Here is a 20,367-nt window from a genome sequence, read left to right as displayed (position 1 = left end):
TGATTACCAACATGATATACATACTTTACCTATTCCTGGACCCCTGTGGTTACTCCTAAGCACAACAGCAAGCTAATTTTCTATTTTGTTTTTACATTCTATACCTGGCTATGTAAATAAGTATAGAATAGGGGTCTAGAACTAGTCAAGAATCCTGGGTTCTAGAACCTCCTTCTGCTACATACCAGCTATGCGATCTTGGGTAGTCATCTTGTTTTCTTGGTTTATAAATAGGGTGTACCAATACATATACACAAAAGAACACCAGCATTCTCTGACAGGGAAAACATTTATACTTCTTTCTGTGCATGTTGTTCCACAAAAAGGACCTGGAATGTCTTTCCTCTTGATTCTTCTTCTGGTGTATTTCTTTTAATGCTTTAAGAACCAGCCAAAATTCTATCTTCTTCCTAAAAAAAAATGTATGGATCACATCAGTTTTACTTTCATGTCCCTGACACTTATTTTTATCCTCTTATTTTGTCTTGAATTATAATTAGTTCTTTCTCTTCTCTCTTACTATGAAGTCACTAAAGATAGATTCCTTTTTCTTCTTCAGGTACAGCCAAACATTTTCTAGAATAGAACCTGGCATAGTATATTAATCAGCTATGGCTGCATAACAGGCAACTTCAAAATCTCAGAGGCATGTAACATAGGGATTGATTTCTTCATCATGCTTTGTTGGTCTGCTGGGGAAATCCTACTTCAGACTGTAGGTCTATGAGTTGGCTGAAGCTGGAGCTGCTGTATTCCATGTGCCTCCCTCCCTCCTTCCACTGGGTTAGCTGGAACATGTTGTTCTCATGATCATTGCAGAAGCTCAAGAGGACAAGCTCAGTGATACAAGTCCATTTTAAGCCATTGCTCATGTTGGGTCTATTTTATGCCACAGGCGAAAGCAAACTACATGCTCAAAGACTCAAACCATTTTTTATGAGAACTGAAAAGTTACATGACAAAGGATATGATTATGGCAAGTGATAAAGTATTGTAATCAATAATTCATTCTAGCATGTGTATAGTAAAATTAAGAAAGGTAAAAAAAATGAAAATAAGCATTTATATCTAATTAGACAAATCTTGGGGCTAGGAAATCATTTCCTAAAATATTCATCATGGAAAACTAATTTTAGCAGGCATGACTAAGTGTTTCATGATAAAGGTGGAGTGGATTCTATAGTAGAATGAGTATGGAAAATACAGCTACATTTGAATAGTTTTTTTGTTTGTTAACAGGCATTTTCAGAGCTTTTGACTTGTTAACTTGTATCATAAATATGCTAAATAATTATATATCATTAGCTTTAGCAACATTCACAGGAGCGTGGAACTTCTCCTTTTAGATTCTTCTTGTTGAACTAGTCTTATGTAGGACCCATTTCAGGACATACTATGTTGAAATAATGGGAACACAGTTTTCTTGATCTTTTACTTAGAAGGGTTGCTTGGGGAGTTGAAAAAGGATTATTAAGGTAGTAAGTACAGAAGAATGGCCAATTAGAAAGTTGAATGAAGATTCCAGTTAATGATAGTGTACCTACTGAGGCAGCTATTTAAGAAAATATGCCCTTAGGAAACCAAAATCATAAATAGAGAAACTGAAAATTCCATGGAGACCTTTCAATGCTGCAGATCACTGTAATGTCAAAGCAGAAACTTGTTGAGGAATCAGAGTTTTGACTTCAAATTAAAATTGCAAGTAATTGTGATGGAATTGGTCAGGCCAGAGACCCCCCATCCTTTGAAGCTCCAAGCTTCAGGCTGCAAAGCTGGGGTTGATTTTTGGAGTTAGGGGAAAAGCCCACAGAGGGGATGGATTATTGGCCCAGGCTGTGCTCTCCTGTTCTCTAATCAGTGTCCATTCCCCCCTCAGTTCTTTGTCCTTGTTTTTGCACTTCTTTACTGAACTCTAATCTTGAAAACAGGGAGTCAAACTCTCAGGGATCTGTTGCGGAACAGCTGATACATTGATTAGATGGCTAGGACTGATAGAAACAAGGCTATTGTTGGGAGTGGAATGAGAAGTGTAGATAAGTGCAGAGAGGGAGGGAACTAGGAAAAGGGACAGAAAACCAATCTTACAGAGTAGGAGGGCTTCTCTCTACCCACTGGGGCCAAGCTGCAGGGAAATTTATTTAGATGGCTTTGTGAATCAGGATTGAACAATAAATGTGGAGTGAGAAATAGCAAGGGGATGCACAAAACTTGAGGAGGCACTAAGAGTGTTAAATACTCTATTTCTGACAATTTCAAAAAGAAATATGTATTTAATTTCTTTGTTCTCCTCATGACTATTGCAATTTTTTTAATAGGAAAGGAAGATTTTTTTTAAAGACTTTATTTATTTATTCATGAGAGACACACCCACAGAGAGAGAGAGAGAGAGAGGCAGAGACATAGGCAGAGAGAAAGGCAGGCTCCATGCAGGGAACCTGATGTGGGACTCAATCCTGGGACTCCAGGACCATGCCCTGGGCCGCTGAGCCATCCAGGGATCCCTATTGCAAGTTTTGAGAGCAAAATGTTGACTCTTCCTGTCAGGAAATAAAAGATATCTTTTATAGCAGAAATGACAGATTCAAATGCCTAGAAAGTCTAAGTGGATAATGCCAGTGGGTGGAGTCGGACTGAGAAAGGGGAGAAAAGGGATAGTGGTGAATGAACCAGAAGGCACATGCACCACCAAAAGCATTGGAAGAGGTGGTGGATAATCTTCAGGCAATTTTTGCCTTGCTACAATGGGGATGTAGAGTTGTCAGATGTTCTGATTTAGTTTAAAAAAATCTATAAATGCACATTTTGTGTGTAAATTAATACACTTTGGGGCATCCTGTGTAGGTCCATCCAATCCATCTTTCAGTAGTCTGTGAGCCCTGTCTTATGGGGCTATGGGGAGGCAAGATTGGGAATGCCAGCCTTGGAGACCAACACCTAGACTTAGATACTGGTGACCTGGAGGTTACTTAATAATGGACTTAAAATTATCAGTAGGATGGGGGTGGTAATACCTACCTCACAGATATAAGGGCTTCTCAGTCACTCACCATCGCAAAGTAAGCTTTTGCTTTTCTTCTTTGGGATATAAGCATTTCTGGGTAGTGGTTTCCCAGTAGTGACTACATTTCCTAGCTCCTGCTTACAACCACATGTGGCCTGGTGAGTAGGTCTCAATGACAGAGTCAGAGGAGAAGTGATACAGATGAGTTCTGGACCAAGGCTTTCAGGAAGCAAGGATGCCTTCCTCCTCCTCTGTCAGCTGAACGCATTTGATGCTGAGGATGGCTGAGCCACAAGATGTAAGATGTTTCAGTATTACCATGTAGAGGAAAGCCAGCTGCCACCAGGAACATCTACTTGTACTGTTAGATGAATGATAAATGAATTTCTATTTTGTTTTGAACTTCTATACACTTTGAGACCAATTTGTCACTGTAGCCTGACCTAGCCTTATAGTTCTAGCATTGACATATAGCAGGTGCTATGTAAGTGTGAGTTCCTTTACCTTGAATTATCTTCATAATTATGCCAGTTACCTTCTCTTCTGTATCTACTGTGTGCAGCATTCTCTAAGGCTCTTTGCCTGCAGTGTCATTCCTAACTACAGTTCTGCTAAGTAGATAGCATCACTTAAATTTTATAAATGCAGAATTAGCAACTTTGAGAGGTGAAGTTATGTACTCAAGGTGACCAAGCTAGTAAATAGTAGAGCTATGTAAACTATGTCTGTCTAATTCCATATCTGGGCTCTTCCTTGTGAACCACATTATTTTCCTGTGGCACTGGAGTCGAGTGGTCCTGGAGATGAATGGAGTACAATGGAAGAAAGATTCCATGTGGCCCTAAATACTATGCTCAGAACTTTTAGTCTCTTTTCTTTCTTTACCAATAAATAGAGCATAGACAGTTTCAGGAACCTTTCGATAATTTAGACAGATCTGTGTGACTCCATGATGGAACCAAAAAAGTACCTTTGCTTATCCAAATTAGATAAAGGATGTGACTTTCCAAAGAAACTTCACACTGAATTACTCTATGACAATAGTATCACACTGGACTTGCTCAGCTGCATTTAAGTTAAATGAAAAGATTTTTCAATGTATGGTCTCGTCTCAAGTTTATCTGTGTATTCCTGGGGTCTGTGTAGCCTCTAGCACATAACAGACACACAATTATGATTTGGAAGGGAGAGAAAAAAGGAGGAGAGTAGGGATGGAAAGTGACAAGAGGAAGGGAGAGGTCAGAGAGCTTAGGGAAGGAAGGAGAGGAAGGAAGAACAGGAGAGGAAAAGGAGGAAGAGGCATCATAGTGCTAAACGGCAGTCCTGTCTTCTATTTTTGGTTGAAGTCCCAGTGCTTGCAGTAACCAGCTCTATAAACTCCTAACATAAATTTAGTATTGAAAGTCACCTTGAGTATCTTGTCTGAGCTGGTCTTTGAAGATGAGGAATTTGAGATTCAGAGGTTAGACAAACTTTACAAGGCTTTTCAGCTAGTTAACTGTAGAACCACGGTTGGAACCTAGTTCTCTTGATTTATACCAGTTTTTAAAAAATGTCAGCATACAATTTCTGTAATGATGAATGCAGTTGAGATGAAAACACAGGGACTTTTGGGCAGAAAAATCAGCAAGAATAAGTACATATGTGTATCTATATATAGTTTCATTATTCTGAGTCAGTGACTTATAATAAGCAACCTGGCTGAATTTCATAGGTAAGTTCAGTGAAGTCCCAACAACATTTAATTTCAGTAATTTTAATTCCAGAAGCTCAGCAATGAAAGGGAGATGCAAAGAGGGAAGTGAGAGTTTAAATAATGCATGTAAATTGCCTGTTACTCCGTTCAAACATACAACCCAGGGAGCCTAACATGGGAGCTGCAGATCTGCTGTTCTTCCCTTGATACTAAGTTCTATCATGCTTCCCATGGAGTGAGCATCTCACTCTGCTGAGTGTTTAGTGTTTAAAGATACATATTTTTCATACAACATTGCCCCTGAATGTAAGCCAACTCACCACTTCATCTGGTGCTCAACTGAAGAAAGAGCAATCTGTTTCAAAATAGGAGCAAATGTAGTCTGTGTTGGATATGCCTTTAGTATTATGATCATCAAAGTAGTGCCTTTTGAGGGTGTTGAAAGATGATTTTGACTATTTGTGGTTATTTTAGAATCTAATCCTCTGTTGAGATATGAAGTCCTTGTATTGATTTCTACAATGGACATTCAGTGTCCATTTGCTTGCTGATCTGACTTTAACATGGACAAATATCATGCATTTTAATTGCAAAATTAGTGACATTTTAACCTTGGCTCAAACTATATTATCAGAATACAGGTCTGGATGATGGGAAATACTTAATATTCCTAGAATATTAGGGATCCATAACACAAAACTGGAAGGTCTTTTTTTTTTTCTTTAATGATAATATTTAAGATTTCTCTAATTCTCTAATTGTAAAGACCAACAACAAATATTCCCCCAGAGACAGGAATTGTATTGACTTCAAAGAGCAGTGGGTAAGAGGTCTAAGGCCCTGAGTTTGAATCTTAGTCTGCCATTAATAGGTGGCACCAGGGATGCCATTTATACTATTTGGGATTTGATTTCATCACTTAAAACATATGCAGTTAGTACTAATAATCTTGAAAGCTGCTTCCAGATTTTATACTATTTCAGCCAATTAAATGAGTGTCTCTTTCCTATATGCACAAAGTGATAAAATCTCTCTCTAGGCTCTGTTTGTCCCTCTGTTACCTGGTAGAACAGAAGACTAGGATGAAATCGAGACTACAATGTGCCTCATTTCCAAACTGTAAGTTTGAAGCTGTCTTACTTTCTCTTACAGTATTTCTGTATTTCTTTTTCTACTGTTGTAGACACAGCCACTGGCTGAATTCAGCTTAATTCTTTATGCTTAGCATTCAAAATATAAGAAACCGATCTCCAAGATGTGTCTCACTGCCCTGCCAATGCAACCTCATTCAGTGAATCTGTGAATACTGACTGGTCAGAGGGCTCTCGTGGACTCTGGTGTTCAGGCTACTAATGTGGTCTTATTTCAATGCCACGAAGGTTGATTACCTAAAAGATCCTGTCCACTTCTATCTGGTTCTTCTAAGAAACAGTGATCAAGAAGAGTTGATGGTTCTTCAAAGTCAGAGAAAAGAACACTATGATCTTGAGCTTGTCTTTTCTTCCCACTAGGCAAGAACAGTAATGAAAACCTCCTGTTCCAGCCAAAGCACAATTTTGAACCATGATATCATATCACCTTTTGAGTTAAACAAGGAAAAAATCAGCAAGGAAAGGCCTAAGATGAGAGAGCCCAAATGGCAATGAATGGGAAGGAGAAAGAAAAGATACTAATAGTTGAAAGTTTCAAAAAGGAGAACAAAGTTTCAGATGAATGAAATGGCTTCCCTTTTTCTTTGGAAGTCCTCCAAAGAGATGAGTGATCACCAAATGAAAGAGAATGAATGTTCATGAAGATTTAAAAAAAAAAAAAACACCCTATAATGTCATTGGTTCTAATGAAAAGACACATTCACAGATCTCTGAACCTTGTTCAAACCATTAATATAGTTAATGCTTCCCCTTAGGGCTAAGACATGGACATGCCATCTCATGTCATAGTGGAGTGTGTTCTTCATGTCTGTCTGTCCTCTTCACCTAACTGTGAGAACTTGAGGGCTCAGACCAGGCATATAGTACAGGTTTTCCTTCTGGAATATGTCTACTTTCACTGACCTTATCTTGAAAAAGTATACTAGTTTTTCTTTTTTAGGCACAGAAACAGGATAGAAGAGATGAAGTTTAAGGTCCTCTGTTAGGAGTATATTTATACAAGAGTAATTTGTTTTTTTAAAGACTTTCTTAATTTATTCATTACAGAGAGAGAGAGAGAGAGAGAAGCAGAGACATAGGCAGAGGGATAAACAGGCTCCAGACAAGGAGCCCCATGTGGGACTCGATCCCGGATCCCAAGATCACACCCTGAGCTGAAGGCAGACACTCAACCACTGAGCCACCCAGGCATCCCAATACAAGAGTAATTTGTAAGTGGAAAATCCAATACAGACAGGAGTGAAGATTATAGAAGCAGCATAACTAAACAGAATATAAGTTAGAATATAAGTAAGAGTTAAGCAATTCCAAGTTAAAGGAGGAGCATAATAAGAATTCAGAGACAGTGATGAGGACTGTGGGTTGGAGCTTCGTGTGGCATTCAGCTGCCAGAGTCCTGTTGAGAAGAGAACAACCTACATAACAGGAGCTGTAGTGTGGGAAGCTGGGAGGCTCTTATACTTGCATTGTCCTGGTCTTAGGTTAGAAGAGACAGGAAGGCCTGAATCTCCTTCTTCCAGCAGGGGGAGCCATGTTGCCTCAACAGACCATCTCTGGCCATTGGACTATGGAGGAGAAAATACAAGGTCTTCAAGATTAATGTACCCACTTGCTGTATTTACAAGCCCTGATGCTCCATACTAATTTATCAGAAGTACGTCCACCAATTGTTTTGTAACCATCAAGTGCAAGCAATATTCCAATGATGAAAAAGGGATATGGTGATTTAAAAAAGTAATAGTGTGTAATATAATATTTAGTTAATTTATTTTTTAAAAGATTTTATTTATTTATTTTAGAAAGAGAGAGAGAGCACTTGTGAGTGGGGTAAGGGGAAGGACAGAGGGAGAAGGAGAGAATCTCAAGCAGACCCTGCATCCAGATGCGGAGCTCCATCCAATGACCCTGAGATCACGACCTGAGCTGAAACCAAGAGTAAAATGTTCAACTGACTGAACCACCCAGGCACCCCAATATTTAGTTAATTTTAAAAAGCCAAAAAGTGTTTCTGAAAGACTAAGAACATTCAGAGGCCATATATTGTTTCAGCTGGTATGAATTTTGCCTCTGATGAGAAGGCCATGGAGAATTTTGCTGAAGTTTCTCTGGGCCAAATATACACTTTACTAAGCATTTTTATGGCTTATCTCCCTCAACCCTCACAAAACTATGTATTTTGGACTGGAGTATCATTGGACTCATTTTTAAAGATGCAGAAGTAATACAGAATGAAGTTAATAAGAAACTGTTGATAAGTGCTAGAGCCAACATAAAAACCTGGATGGCCTGAGTTCAGTGTCCACATTTTTAGAAACTGTGCATGATAAGAGCTCTCTCTTATTGTGACAAGCATTATGTTAGATGCTTTAAATGTATCTTATTTAAATTGTTCCCTCCAAAACACTAAAACTGTGTGATTTGCCTAATACCATGTAGCTAGTAAGTAGTTGAAGCAAGTCATTTATTTCAAAGCCACATTTTTGATGTAGGAACTGGAGGAGGCATATAAAAAAAGAACAGATCTTGATTCTTTTAGTATCTTAAGGTTCCCTAGAACCTTATAGTATCATAAAGGATACAAAAAGCAATGGGCAGAAAATAGCAAAAATTGGATCAAAATTCTAGTTCAAAATATGAGGTTTAGCAGTTGATTGTGAAGGCCCGGAGAATGGAGGACAATAGGGCTGTGGGGGCCTGAAAGTTTCTAGAAGAGAAAGGTTGGTTCTGGAATTTGCAGAAAGCCTTGTCAGTCTCATTCTAATCATCTCCACATCTATCTGTTTCTTCTCTATGGATCTTGAAATAAACCTCTTGTCTATTTTCAGCTGAATGATGCCATGGAGACAGGCCTGGTGTCCAGGAAGTAGAGATCTAAGCAATCTGTCCTGGAGTGCCTCATGACTCTCAATCCAGGGCCATGGGCAGAGCTTCTTGTGCTGCAGGGAGCCAGCCTGTGTGTAGTTAGGGTAGCTGTGCAGCTGTGTGGGATGCTAGGGCAGGTCTCAGGTGGGGGTATAGGAAATTGAAGATAAAGGTTGCCGATTACTACCAATTCATCTGAAGAGACTTTTGTAACAAACATTTGCAGAGATATGTATTCAATGCAATTGTGTGTAGAAAGATGGGCCAAAAAGATGATAATAAGAGAGAAGAAAAAGGCATCTCTATTATATATTTTCACATATTTTTTAGTTTCATAGAAAACACTAAGAGCTACTTTGTGTTGAGTATGTACCATGTGCCAGGTGCTCTAAATACTTGATCTCTATTTATAGAATTCCTATTTGACAGAGGGTAGAGATGGAGAAATTTAAAGAAGTTAAAATAAAATCACACATCTTTTAACCCAGATTGGCCTGAATTCAAAGTCCATGCTTTTTGACCTGACATTCAAATGTCCTACAAGTGTTCACAGAATCTATGCTACAGATAAAGCATAATCCCAGACCTTCCTCTCACATCCAGGAGCAGATTTGTGTTTTAGTTTCTATATTTATATGTGAGGAAAAACAAGAGGTGGTAGCTATATACGTTGAGATTGGATCTTCTTGCAGACACAATAGTGGAGGCTCTCCTAGAGCAGCTGGGTGAAACTTCTATTGTCTATCTCCATAATCATTGGTCCAAGTTGTGGGTGACACCTGCAATAGAGCTTCCACAGAACAGCATGTGCAATGACTGGACATTTCTCTTAATTGCAGTTTATCCTAATTAAGTAGCATGCCAGTATGGTTCCCAGAAATCATGTAAGCTTATAATAAACCATTTTATGTTTGAACTAGCCAAAATAAATTCTGTGGTTTGCAAAGGTCTCCACAATTTATTTTATAGCTCATTTGATAACTGGATAAATTCAGATGATGTGAATTGCTTGGACATTCCTTTCATCATATTCTTTTTGTGTAGGTAAATGTATTTTCTCATAAAAGCCTTCTGTGGATGAGATTAATCTGTGAGAAACAAGAGCTTAGCCTGTCTACGTGGTTTTTACACTCAGGGATTGTCATCATGTAGCATTATTTTAGGTAACATATGGAATTCTCTTTTTGACTTAACTTTAAAGGAATAAGAATCCTTAAAAACACCATATGACAGGTGGCAATATATGGTGCACTAAAAATGAAGAATCTAGGGATATGTGTTGTTTTGCCAATTCAGCAGACTTCTTTTTTTGGTAAGGCTGCCTGCTTTTCCTTTAGAAAACTGTTTTTCCTCCCTCTAAGTGATTCTGATGGGAACGAATCAAAGGGTCCCTGCCAAAGGGCAGGCATGTTTCTCAGATTGACCAACCAGAGTACAAGCATAGTCCCCATGAGGGCACATGGCTCAAGGGAGGTCAACCAGAGCCAGTTTTGTGGTTTGTTTGGACTTTTGAGAGAGAAGGAAAGAGGGAGGGAAGGAGGGAGGGAGGGAAGGAGGGGGAGAGAGAGAGAAAGAGAGAGAGAGAGAGAGAGAGAGAGAGAGAGAGAGAGAGATTTCCAATATACTCTATGTTTCCATAAGAACGGAAGCTTGAAACTTCAAGGGACCATCTTGCTACCATATGGAACAAACTAATTTGAGAATGAAGTTTAAAAAGATGAAAACAGAGCTGATAACAGACAGTGGAGAGCTAGATGGAGAGAAACATCTGGACAAAGAGAGACAGAAAAAGGCAGAAAGAGCCAAAAGGAAGATAGGACAAAAACAGAGAAAGAGGAATTCCTTAGGCATGTATGCATAGAGATCACAAAGACACACACACACACACACACACACAAAGATACATGTAGAGACTCAGAGGGACTCTATGATACTACCACTTGATACTACAGCCATCCGTGCCTATGATGATACCTGTTCTGTGGACTTCCTGGCTTTAAGAGCTTATGTTGCTTAAGCCCACTGGGGTTGGAGTCCTGAAGAATACAAACTAAGAATCTGGTGTTTCTGGCTCTATTTTGGTCACTCAACCAGCTCTGTGACCGTACTGTATCTCAGGTTTCTCTGCTTCTCATCTCTAAACATATCAGTAATATTGACTTCACTTAACCTCCAATGTTATGAGAGCTGATAGGATGAGGCTATGAAAGGGGTTTGAAAGCAAAAACATCATATGCATATATGAACATCATCATGGAACATCTATCATGAAGATTGCCATGGGAGGAGTTTGAATGCTGTTTTTTAATACTGCAGTTTTCACAGTGGACAAGGCTGGAGAAAAAAGCTAATATGTATGCCCAGGCGAAGCTTTTTGAGGTAACAGAAAGCAGCTATTAAAAGTTGTCAAACATTTGGGGAGCGGATGTATCTAATGGGAGAGAACTGCTTTGAACAGAGATGATTGTTACTTTTAAGGACACCTTGAGGAAATGACCCAGAAAATTAGCATGATCACCTGCTGCAAAGCGGTTCTCCCATCTCCATTCACTTTGAGATGAAAAGAAAATGGAGAGAGGACATGTAGTCCTGATATTTCAAATCCATTTTTTCCGTTACTGATTTTACAGAATTTAATCTTTGGTTAAAAATAAGAAAAACATTTCTCTGACTTTATCCTCATGCCTCTTTGATGAGAGATATTTTGTTTGTAATTTGCTGGGTTCCTATAGCAGCAATACTGATGTACTATTTTTTTGTGATAAAGAAACAATAGACATATGGTAGTTACATTAAATAGGTTGCCACCTAAAAGCAAGCTGAAATTTTCTGTAGAAAATCATCTCCAAAATATTAATCCCATTACCAATTGATTGTTTACCTGAAACTAATAAAAAACTGTTTATTAAAAAATAAAAATTATTAATTCAAAGAGAATACTTGATATGTACTGAGTATAGGACAGGAAAATAGATGTTTCATATCCTTTATCGTCTTTAACATTCACACATGGCATAGGTATTGGACCACACCTTACAGATGAAGACAACAAGGTGTAGAGGCTCTCAAACCTGGTGGTACATGAGCATCATCTGCTTGTTTAAAAAACAGATTTTTATCTTTGGGGTAAATCCCCAGTAGCACAATTGCTGGGTCATAGGGTAGCTCTATTTTTTTTTTTTTTTTTTTTTTTTTTGGGTAGCTCTATTTTTAACTCTTTGAGGAACCTCCACACAGTTTTCCAGAGTGGCTGCACCAGTTCACATTCCCACCAACAGTGTAAAAGGGTTCCCCTTTCTCCACATCCTCTCCAACATTTGTTGTTTCCTGTCTTGTTAATTTTCACCTTTCTCACTGGTGTGAGGTGGTATCTCATTGTGGTTTTGATTTGTATTTCCTTGATGGCCAGTGATGTGGAGCATTTTCTCATGTGCTTGTTGGCCATGGTCTTCTTTGGTGAAATTTCTGTTCATGTCTTTTGCCCACTTCATAATTGGGTTATTTGTTTCTTGGGTAATGAGTTTAATAAGTTCTTTATAGATCTTGGACACTAGCCCTTTATCTGATATGTCATTTGCAAATATCTTCTCCCATTCTATAGGTTGTCTTTTAGTTTTGTTGACTGTTTCTTTTGCTGTACAGAAGCAAAACTTTATCTTGATGAAGTCCCAATAGTTCATTTTTGCTTTTGTTTCTCTTGCCTTCATCGATGTATATCTTGCAAGAAGTTGCTGTGGCAAAGTTCAAAAAGGGTGTTGCCTGTGTTCTTCTCTAGGATTTTGATGGATTCTCATCTCACATTTAGATCTTTCATCCATTTTGAGTTTATCTTTGTGTATGGTGTAAGAGATTGGTCCAGTTTCATTCTTCTGCACGTGGTTGTCCAATTTTCCCAGCACCATTTATTGAAGAGACTGTCCTTTTTCCAGTGGATAGTCTTTCCTGCTTTGTCGAACATTAGTTGACCATAGAGTTGAGGGCCCATTTCTGGGTTCTCTATTCTGTTCCATTGATCTATGTGTCTGTTTTTGTGCCAGTATCACACTGTCTTAAGGATCACAGCTTTGTAGTACAACTTGAAATTGGCATTGTGATGCCTCCGGCTCTGGTTTTCTTTTTCAATATTCCCCTGGCTATTCGGGGTCTTTTCTGATTCCACACAAATCTTAAGATGATTTGTTCCAACTCTCTGAAGAAAGTCCATGGTATTTTGATAGGGATTGCATTGAATGTGTAAATTGCCCTGGGTAGCCTAGACATTTTCACAATATTAATTCTTCTAATCCATGAGCATGGAATGTTTTTCCATCTCTTTGTGTCTTCCTCAATTTCTTTCAGAAGTGTTCTATAGCTTTTAAAGTATAGGTCCTTTACCTCTTTGGTTAGGTTTATTCGTAGGTATCTTATGCTTTTGAGTGCAATTGTAAATGGGATTGACTCCTTAATTTCTCTTTCTTCAGTCTCATTGTTAGTGTATAGAAATGCCACTGACTTCTGGGCATTGATTTTGTATCCTGCCACACTGCCAAATTGCTCTATGAGTTCTAGCAATCTTGGGGTGGAGTCTTTGGGGTTTTCTACGTATAGTATCATGTCATCTGTGAAGAGGGAGAGTTTGACTTCTTCTTTGCCAATTTGAATCCCTTTTTATTTCTTTTTGTTGTCTGATTACTGAGGCTAGGACTTCTAGTACTATGTTGAATAGCAGTGGTGAGAGTGGACATCCTTGTCTTGTTCCTGATCTTAGGGGAAAGGCTCTCAGTTTTTCCCCTTTGAGAATGATATTTACTGTGGCTTTTTGTAGATGGCTTTTAAGATGCTGAGGAATGTTCCCTCTGCCCCTACACTCTGACGAGTTTTGATGAGGAATGAATGCTGTATTTTGTCAAATGCTTTCTCTGCATCTATTGAGAGGATCATATGGTTCTTGTTTTTTCTCTTGTTGATGTGATCTATCATATTGATTGTTTTACAGTGAAAAGCTGAGACCTGAGACACCTGCACCCCGATGTTTATAGCAGCAATGTCCACAATAGCCAAACTGTGGAAGGAGCCTCGGTATCCACTGAAAATAATGGATAAAGAAGATGTGGTATATACATATATATATACATATATATATATATATACAATGGAATATTACTCAGCCATCAGAAAGGATGAGTACCCACCATTTGCTTCAACGAGGGTGGAACTGGATGGTATTATGCTGAGTGAAGTAAGTCAATCGGAGAAAGACAATCATTATATAGTTTTACTCATACAAGGAATACAAAAAATAGTGAAAGGGATTATAGGGCATAAAAGAGAAAATGAGTGAGGAAAATCGGAGAGGGTGACAAAACATGAGAGACTCCTAACTCTGGGAAACGAACAAGGGGTAGTGGAAGGAGTGGGGGGGGGGATGACTGTGTGATGGGCACTGAGGGGGGCACTTGATGGGATGAGTACTGGGTGTTATACTATATGTTGACAAATGAACTCCAATAAAAAATATACATAAAAAATAAAAACCAGATTCTTTGGCTGAAGTACAAGTTATTCTGAGGTGTGAGATCAGGTTTGGAAAAAAATGTGTTCAGTAACTTGGCTAAGATTATACTGCTAGTTGATGGGACCAGTATTTGATCTAAGTCTGTCTGTCTGACTCCAAATTCCACATTATTTTTTGTTTCATCATCTTTGCTGATAATCTTTCAAGGTATCTTAAACAAACAGATAAATGCAACTGCAGATATTCTTTGTGTTGCTCCCCATTTCTAAAACATTCCATCGGGGCATAGGAATTCACAAATCCTGTTGAGTCTACACTTCTGGAAAACAATTTTTCCTCTAGTAATGGTTTTGTCTTTTTTAGACTCAACACAGGGCTAATTAAATGCTTGCCATCTTTTGCCAGATTTGGCAAGTGTCATTGGAGTGGTTATCTGTTTGCTGGTGAAATTAAGAGAACAAAACACATTCAGTAGAATGTGGAAGGTCAGCTCTCCTTAATAAAGGGTTTGCAGCTTTGTGAAATTGGAAAAGAAATGATGTATTCTGAAGCTACTTTCATCCCATTAACTTAAGTCAAGAAGAATAAAGGCAAATGCATTTTCAAAGATTAGCCTCCAAATCTGATGTGCATTTAAGAGGCATAACTGACTTTTTTTTTTCTCTTACCACCTCTACTTTATTCTTTCTCCCTCAGCTTAGACATTTGGAGCTGGAACATTTACAAATACTGAGAGTATACTTGTACTTTTCATGTTTTTCTTTGACAAGATATAGATTTTTCTGAGCTCAGGATCTGTAAATCTATTGATCCTTAGGGATAAAATGAATTGTGTTTCCTTCTCTAAGACCAGACATCCCCTCCACTATTTGTCCTCTTTAGAACAGAAGCTAAATAAATATGGGACCATGATGCCTTCTAACATTTAATTCAGAGCTGGTGGCAAATTTGTTTTAATTCAGTGTGATCAGTTTTCTCCAACTGGTCTGCTATAATTTGGGACAATCTCCCCCTAGCAGTTCTGGCTTTCTGAGAGCACCAACATAACTTAAAGAAGGGTATTTGAAGTAGGGAAAGCATGATTGTAGCTCAAATCCTTCTCAAAAGAGTAACGACTGTTCCTCGTTTTTAAACCATAGAAACACCCAAGGCATTAGGGAGTAGATGCATTTTCAGATGATTATCTTTTTCAAAATGACATATAAATACTTTATGTATACATAATCTTTCTGGTAGTCACAGTAAACAGCAATTCAAGATTTTTCTAACTACCTGATATTCTGAAACAAAAACTAGCATTTCACTTTACATACCTCAGGTTGTCTATTTTTTTGTTATTTTGTTTTTTGTTTTGTTTTGTTTGAGATATGAGAAGTAAATCTGGATCCTCATCAGAGCTACAAAAAGGTCAAGGTAAAAGGATGGGAGAGAGGAAGGTGATACCTCAAGATGCACAAATGGGACTTTGACTCATCTGTCTTTAGCAGTAAAATTCGTAGTGGAAAAAATAAAAAAAATAATTCTTAGTGGTAGGTGGGACCTGGGTGAGTGGGGAGAGTGCAACAGTATGAAGTATACTGTTTGTCTGAATAATTATTCAACTTGATTTTAGTAGTATGCCTCCATTATTTTAAGACCTATTACTCGTATGAAGAGGAATCCAAAGCTTTGTCTGCTACAGAGTGGTACTTTTAAATTAGTCCAGTGAATCCACCTCTAGGCAGTCCACATTCCATAAAAAATGTGTACTCCAATGGTATGGTCATGAAAACTCTCTCTGCTGTGTTTTCCCTTGGCTTCTCACTTTGCCCCAGACTTCATTGAATTTTCTCCCATCTCCAACCACCTAAATTAGGCAGATTTGATTGTCCCAGGTTGTTCTTTTTTTCAATACAACCTATACTTGATCTCTGACTTTTCTCACACTAAAACATTCTGGGAAACCACTTGGTTCATTCCAAACCCAGCCTCCAGATGCTTCTAGCTGTATCAACTGATTTAGTTGGCATCCATTTATTCTTATCGAGATTTTTATAAGAGGCATCATTTCACTCCATTTGCTATCAATTAACCAGATCTTAAACTCCGTATGGCTAGTTTGCTTTGTGGCAAATACTGAGATAAAAGTTAATCACATTGGGTCTCTGATAGCAAGATCCCAAATCACTAAAAGTATGTCTATCTTTTGAGCATAGTTCCTACTAACCCTGTCACTCCATCTCTCTCATTCATAGAGGAAGACATACAGAAGTTTATTCAGGCAAATACTCTTTATTAGTACATTTCAGGCTGTGGTTCCAACTCCTTTGTATTCTACACATCTGTTGAACTGACCTAAAACCAATCTGTGAACATATCTTTTACCAACATCAGTGGCTGGCCTAAGAGTTCCCTTCAGGTTGAGAGAAAGTCCTTTAGGCTTATAGAAGGATGAACTGGGTCTCTAACTTCGCAGAATCAAAAGAATTAAACAATACTGCGCGCGCATGCGCGTGAGAGAGAGAGAGAGAGAGAGAGGAGAGAGAGACAGAGGGAGAGAGAATTCCATTCTCCCTTTAGTTCTATTCACAATATACTTCCTCCATTTTTTCCATTTTGTTTTTAAACCCTATCATGACACCACATGTACCTTGATGGTGAAATGAGGTATGGCAGGCAGTGTGTGTGTGTGTCTGTGTGTTCCTGTTGGGGCTCCCCATTGAGGTTAGAATGAACAGCCAGTAATGGCCCTGAGAGCATTTGATGACAAAGAGAGCTGGATGCTAAAGGTATATGAAAATTAGTCATTCTCAAAGTCTGCTGGCTGAAGGCAAACTAACTGATAAAACCTGGCTTGAGGACAATCTGTTAGTATGTATCAATTATCTTTAAAACATATATTCCCTCTTTTTGGAATCTATTTTTAAAAAATAAGAAATGCAGAAAGGGATTTGTGCCCAAAGATCTGAATCTCAGCATCATTTATACCAATGAAAAAAACTCAGGAAATTATTAGATAAGTTATGAAATATTCACACAAGGGAAATCTGCCATTAAAAATACCATTCCTGAAGAATATTTAATGATAGGGAAATGATTACAGTAAGTGAAAAGGATAAATATAAAATCGTGTGATTATAATAGTGTTTTGCTAAAAGTGAAATATTGAGTGAGCCTGCAAAAATGTTACTTGAATTTTGGGTGATTTTTTTCATCTTTATATTTTCTGTATTTAAACACAAATACATCTCCAAACCATAACCACTAGGTAACAAAAGACAGAAATAAGACTTAAAGGTTTATTAGACCAAATGAAGGCAAACCTTCAGTGCCAGGTATGTCTGGGAGGTTCCCAAATGCAAGCTATAAAAGCTGATCCTGATGCAATAAGTAAAAAGAGATTATTGAAAAGCTATCTGGAGCTTATAGAATTGATGAGGAGCCTGACGATAAAGCTGGAGAAGGGCAGTAGGCTATCAAGAACATTTGAGATGTCAGTGCCAGTGCAAGAGTACAAATGGAGGCCCATATACTTTATGTTTAAATATTTATGAGTTATAAATCAAACTAACAAACTATTACATGAAATATGTTCTATCTTTTACTCTTGACAAATAGGTCTTCTTAAAAAAAAATATGTGTAAAGCAACAGTTACTTCCAAGTAACTATGAATGGCCTGCGCATTTGCTCTGGGGATATGCAGACACAGCAGAGGCCAGGCACGGATGGAGAGAGATGACAGAGAATAATTTTTCCCTGGCTTGCTGGCTTCATTATCACTCTCCATTTCTGATGGCTCAGGAAATCCCTGAGATAAGCTCCCATGTTTTTCTCCTTTGAGCTTTTTAATGGGGGTAAGGGAGTTCTTTATGCTCCAGTTTGGCTGGTTGCCCACTGAAAACCCCTTTTCTGCCATTCTAAGCACTTCATAACCCACAAGGTTTCTCTTCACCCTACACAATTCAAACCAGGCAACTTCTGCCCACAAAGTGCCCTAGTACTCCTGGACCCTGATTGCTCTTCTGTAAAGAACCTCCCATTCTTCTCTTCTTACCCATTTAGGCCATAGAAGGGCCTTGCCAGTGCATATATGGATACTTTACATCAAATTATATTCACATCCTACCATATCCTTACACAAGTCATCTTATGACTAATTTTAGGTCCCAAGAATGTGCATTGGTGGCAGCGTGGTCTGCCGTCATGAGTGCAAATGTGGGGAAGCACTGAATGCAGGCTGTGGCCATGTGAGCAGGGAATTCTGGAACCTCGGGCATGCAAAATGAGATGGGTGGGCTCCAAATGAGGATACTTCTTTGGTCCCACTGGAAACAGGAACAGGGAAATCCTGAAAAAAAAAAAAAGAAAGAAAGAAAAGAAGAAAGAAAGAAAGAAAGAAAGAAAGAAAGAAAGAAAGAAAGAAAAGAAAAAGAAAGAAAGAAGAAAAAGAAAGAAAGAAAGGAAAGAAAGAAAAAGAAAGAAAGAAAGAAAGAAAGAAAGAAAGAAAGAAAGAAGAAGAAAGAAAGAAAGAAAGAAAGAAAGAAAGAAAGAAAGAAAGAAAAAGAAAGAAAGAAAGAAAAAGAAAGAAAGAAAGAAAAGGAAGCAGGGAAGCAGGAAACTAAGACTGGTCACCAGAAGAGCTTGGTCAGGAAGGACTGGTTATAGTCACTGCTACCTCTGCTATTGTTGCTAGATTAGGATTCAATGTCCAGGGAAAGGTCTTCTGATTGGACACTCTTGGGTCTCCTGACAGCTCCTAAATGAACTAGATAGCAGATGGAAGAAATATGATGCTACCATAGTTGGAGGGAGATACTAGAAAACGTTCTTCTGTCAAGACAATATACAATGGAAGAAGAATCCTCCACATGAATATAAGAATGCCACCGAAAAGGGGAATGGATGCTGGGGAATTACCTAGAAAGTAGATCATTTATCTATAAAATTACTTACACAGCAGAAGGGCACAGCTGCAGCTTTTCTCAGATTAATTAGGTTACAGGAAATTCTATAGTCTAAAAATTTGTGCCCTCCCAAATTCATATGTTGAAATCCTAACCCCAAGATGCTACAATTATGAGGTGAGGCCCTTTGGAGTTTCTTAAGTCATGCAAATGGAGTCCTCATGACTGAGATTAGTGTCTTATAGAAGATAGCCAGAGACATCTCCTGCCCCCTTTTGCCACGTGAGGACATAGAGAGAGTGCTAGCAAAGAACCAGGAAGAGGACCCTCACTGAAGGTGACTATACTGGTGCCTAGATCTTGGACTTCTCAGCCTTTTGAACTGTGAACAATATATTTCTAAGCTACTCATGCTGTGGTATTTTGATATAGTAGCCTGAATAGACTAAGGCAGTGCAGAAGATAAATGGAGATAGGAAGATAAGTTAGGAAAGCTCTTTACCTTGGATTAAGTAAGTATTCATGGTTACTTCTGAGACCAGTAGTTATTTAGGACAATGGCCCTCACATTCCATGTGGGACTGGGACTCTAGGTAGTTTTTTACAATACTCTGTGTATTATGGAATGACTGTCTTGCTCATCTAGTTGGACCGTAGGTGATGGTGGGTAAAGTAGCTTTCTGCTTGCCTCCAGCCAAGAAATACATTTAGAGACACAGAGGCAGACAGACAGTTTTATGTATGGAAGAACTACCCACGGATATAAGAAAGAACATCAGACCCCACCATGTCTGGGAGCACTTGTCTATGAAGGATTCAGTAGGTCCTTCTGAGAATAGACCTGTCTGTCACAGAGAGGGAGAGAGGGAGAGAGAGAGGGAGAATATATATGCTGAGGGGACCTAGAACACATAACTGCAATGAAAGAATTTATGTGTCAGACTCCTTTCACATCAACTGATCTCAACACGTATGTGAATAAATGTAGGGAAATGGGAGGCAGAAGAACATTTAATTTCATACCTTAACCTGAGAGTATAATGCCTAGCATCTTGTTAAGTACTTCTGAAAATCAAAACAGAAGATCTCTGGGGTTAGGAATTATAAATTTTCTCCTTCATGATCCATTATTTCAAAAGCTATAACTCTAGGGTGTCAATGCCTCTGCTTCTGGGTTGAATAAAGCATGGACTCTAGTACAGGTTTTCTCCTTTGAAGGTTGAAGCAATGATGATGTCATGTGCCTTACTAATCTCTTCTATTTTCTCATTTTTCCTTT

The 20,367-nt window shown here is 38.5% G+C and overlaps 2 long non-coding RNA genes across 19 annotated transcripts in view; one reads left to right on the top strand and one right to left on the bottom strand.

Annotated features, from left to right (window-relative positions):
• Positions 1–20,367, bottom strand: part of LOC140632354 (uncharacterized) — an 85,690-nt gene that overhangs the window by 31,240 nt on the left and 34,083 nt on the right. For 12 of the 18 annotated variants that reach the window (XR_012029882.1, XR_012029894.1, XR_012029892.1 and 9 more), the window contains exon 5: positions 186–410. This is a non-coding gene — a long non-coding RNA (uncharacterized lncRNA). Of the gene's footprint in view, positions 1–24; positions 134–185; positions 411–20,367 lie in introns of those variants that run through there. The other 6 variants (XR_012029878.1, XR_012029881.1, XR_012029887.1 and 3 more) reach the window with 4 other exon arrangements.
• On the top strand, positions 599–14,085 carry LOC140631580 (uncharacterized). Its single transcript, XR_012029117.1, has 3 exons — positions 599–976; positions 5,737–5,816; positions 13,686–14,085. It is a non-coding gene; the product is annotated as an uncharacterized lncRNA (long non-coding RNA).

The sequence above is a fragment of the Canis lupus genome, chromosome 4 (assembly GCF_048164855.1).
Source record: "Canis lupus baileyi chromosome 4, mCanLup2.hap1, whole genome shotgun sequence".
Classification (NCBI taxonomy): Eukaryota; Metazoa; Chordata; class Mammalia; order Carnivora; family Canidae; genus Canis; species Canis lupus.
Note: the sequence above shows the minus strand (reverse complement) of the source record. Positions and strands in the feature narration are given on the sequence as shown.